The following is a 4,051-nucleotide window of genomic DNA, read 5'->3' on the forward strand; positions in this document are numbered from 1 at the left end:
TAAGCACCTTCTGTGAAACAGCCCAAAGTGTGTCTGATACCTCCCATCCCTGATCTTGTTTTCAGTGTTGTTTCCTCCTCTGATCCATTTTAGGACCCGAGGCTGAAATACAAAAACAAACCCCAGTTTGAAAGGGAAGGTGAAAAAGTCAATATTATTTGTTTGTTCTTGCAGAATATGTCCACCTGACCACTGAAATATCTAGTTTAGCTTCTTCGTTTTCATTCATTGATATCAGTAAATATTTATTAAATAAGCACAAGAGATTATTTTAGCAGATATAACATCATGTGCTAAGCAGTCTTGGGAAAATACAAAGCCAAAGTCCCCTGGTGTTCAAGAGGCTCTTTTAGATTAATAATAAGCACATGCCTTTATGTTTTCACAAATTCTCTTTACTGGAGCAATTCCAAGCTCTTTTCATTTTAGTGCACACCTTTCTGTTAACTAAAATTTTCACATTCCATATGAGCAAGAGTGTGGTGCAGAGAGAATTCCCTAAAACTAAATTGCTTCAGAGAGAAGGGGGAAGTTGTACACAGGCTGAAAAGTAGACGAAGGTAGGCTTTGAAAGAGAGGATGATTAGAGCTTTGAGTCCAACATTCTGAAAGCAACCTCAGTAGGAAATCTAGCAACACTTGTACTCCAGTTTTCCCATATACAAGAACCGTTAGTGTCAAAGACCAGGAGTGCAGCCCAATTTTGCTAGAGGGACTCAAAACCTGTATCTTTCTGATTTGAGTTAGCTGAATCTTCTTAGTAGGAAAAAAAAGTTTTTTATTACATACTTTAATACTGTTTGCTTTTTATAAAGAAAGGGATGGAAAAATGTTTTGGGAAAGAGAATGGCAAAGGAAGAGAAAAAAGAGAAAAGTTTAGGGAAGAAAGCATTTTATTAGAAGCTTGATGAGGCCTTTACATCAACAACTTTTGTACAACGAGCGAAATGCTTATTGAATGAAAGGATGAGTGAGTAGAGAAAAGGTATACAAATAATTTAACTTTTCAAATAGTATTAAATATTACATAAATTGGTCTGTTTAAACATTTAATAAATCTACTCATATACAAAATGGGGATACCAGGGACATTTCTTCTCAGCTCCCCCAAACAAGTATAAGTACCTGCAATTGTTTATCTTCTTTTTTTTTATTGAGTTTATTGGTACATTTTAGAGATACAGTACCGTTACATTCATTACTGGGATCTTGTACCTTTACACGACAGGTCTCGGGTCTCATTTTTTCCCCTTGCCCCTGTCCTCCTTTCACCCCCTCCTCCCCTCCCCACTTACAAACACTTAATTTCCATTTTTTCATTTTCTCATATTTTTTCCTTTTCCCTTATTTCCTTTCCCCTACACCTTTAGCCCTTTTCTTCCTATTTCACATTGTCAATTATGTCATTAGGATCTTGTGTACTATTATGGTTTTTCACACCAGAGAAACTATTTGGTATTTACACATGTGTGACTTATTTATTTCACTTAGGAGTATATCCTCAAAATGTATCCATTTTCCTATGAATGAATCTAATTTCTCATTCTTTGTGGCTGAGTAGTATTCCATTTTATAGAAAAAACACATCTTCTTTATCCAGTTTCCAACTGATAGGCAAATGGGCTGTTTACCTTCTATTATAAATGCTTCTCTGTGAACAGCCATTTATCCTACCCCAACTGCCTTTCTGACCACAGTCTTGATCTCAAAGACAGGACCATGCAACAGGGCAAAACTACCAAATGCCCACTAGACCTGCAATGTTGATTTGGTTTTCAGAATCCATGGTTTGGCTCTCAACTACTCTGATTGAGAAATGAAGCTGAGTAGTTATTGACAAGAACTGATTTCATACTTAAGAAGGCATGTGAAAGTATAAATCTGTTATGGAAGGAATCAGTAAGTGACACACAGAGAGGCAGCAGAATGGAAGTAAAATAAGAGATTTACTCATTGATAAGGGTCGATCACACGTAAGCCGTGCCTGGATCTACGACACACTGGGTTACCCTTTTATAGGGTTTCACAGCCTTGACTTCATTCGGGCGGTTACATTTCATTCTCACAGTTCAAATCACGGTCACAGAACAGTTAATCTTTTCGACCCGGATGTAACAGTTCTTTGCAGTTGGGGAGTTTACCTTTAAGATTCACCTAGTTATCTGTTCTAGCCCATAGGAAGGGGGTGTTCAGGGTCAGGGGAGCAAATGCTAGCAATGGGTTCTTTCATTTAGACACTTTTATGATCATGTGGCTCCAGTCTCATCGGAGCTCAAGACCTTGATGTGCCCTGTTATCTCAGGGTAAGACCAATGCCTCATTCAGCAATTAGTGCCTTCGGTGCCTATTAGTTTTGAGCTAAACAAAACAAACTGCAGAAGCCATTTTATATTGTAATACTTTATAGGATTTTGCTATTTATAAAAGTTTTCCTTATCAAACTAACAATAAAAGATTAAATTCTGAGCCTCCACCAGTCAAAATTGCACAAAAGGGTATGATCGTCAATTGTGAAATAAACCTATCTGACTCAAAATTGCACAAAAGGGTTTGATCGTCAATTGCGAAATAAACCTATCTGACCAGAGGACTTTTCCAAAGCAGTGCCGCTCATTGGATGAGACAGCAAAATACTCTGCTTGCTTAGCCTTGATTGTTTATCCCTCTGTAAAGGGACAGAATTTAGTTTACAGACACTTGAGCTCAGTTGCTAAGGACTAAGACAAACCCATACACTTCCTCAGAACATAAAGAGATCTGCTCTTTCAACACCCTAATCCCAGCCATTTGCTAAATCTCAGAGATCAGAAAGCTGGGGAGGACAAATCTCAGACATAAAAAAGTTTACGTCTCTTAAATGCCTCATTTCTTTCACCCAAGATTTCCATGCCACTCAGGTATCACCCACACAGTAAGAAAGGTAGAACTATGTTTATTTTGCAACTGGCAAAGCGATCAAACAGTGCTGACAAGTCCAGAACTGGACAATAATCACTATGGAATCCTTTCTTTAGAAAGAATTCTTCTATTGAAGAGCCTTAATATGAACTCTAGAATTTAGTTTATGAAACCATGGCTTTGAAAGAGAGTCCTTGAGGCTGAGAGGTTGTTTTGGCCCATATTCCCTGGGTTGAGCACACAGTGATTCCGACAGTGACACTGCCTACAGAGCAATTTTACATAGGTAAACTCAAGAAATGTACCCTGAGCAAAACCAACACCTCGAAGAGGGGATGAAACCGTGAGAGCAATCAGTGAGAAAGGAGGAAAAACTCAGGGGAGTTTGGTGTTGTGGAAGCAGAGAAAGGAGTGTTTGCAAAAAACGAAGTCGAGTTTCAAATAAACTGAAAGTGAAGAACAGCTTCCACTGGATTTAAGGAGATGAGTTTCAGTGTGTGGAAGAGCAGAGACAGCTGAATGTAACAAGTGAGTGGTAACAGGAGGAAATGTTGGATCCGGGCAGAACCTTTAAACATGAAAAACGATAATAAAACTGCGCTGTCCGATGTGGCAGCCACCAGCCACAGGGGACTGGGAAGCACCTGAAATCGGGCCACTCTCCTGCACCGGCCCCTTGCCTTCCTCTCACTCTACCCAGTGCCACCCCACAGCCCCACACTGAATCCTAACAGCACTGACTGATGTTGGCTCCCTTTGCACTTCGTGTACGAGATCAACAATATGCTCTCTTCCCTGTCTCACTTTTCTGACGTAACACTGTTTGTGAGATGCATCCATGTTGTATGTGGCTACATCCTTCTTGCTGCTTCAGAGTTTGTCATGCAACTGTATCACATTTCATTGCCTTTTAAAGATGAATGGGCGCTTTTACTTTTCATTATTACGAACATTGTTAATATGAATATTCTAGTATAATCTTTCGGCAAATATGCACCCAATTTCTGATCATATATAATGAGTGGTCAAAATATATATTTTAAAACTCACCCTATGTTTTCATCATACTGCATCTGTTTTGCCTACTTTGTGAGAAGAAATTATTGGACTTTTAGGAATGTTTTTCAGTTTCATCATTAAGAAGGTAACATCC

Source organism: Fukomys damarensis, unplaced genomic scaffold (genome assembly GCF_012274545.1).
Source record: "Fukomys damarensis isolate Sample0158 unplaced genomic scaffold, DMR_v1.0_HiC HiC_scaffold_11, whole genome shotgun sequence".
Taxonomy (NCBI): domain Eukaryota; kingdom Metazoa; phylum Chordata; class Mammalia; order Rodentia; family Bathyergidae; genus Fukomys; species Fukomys damarensis.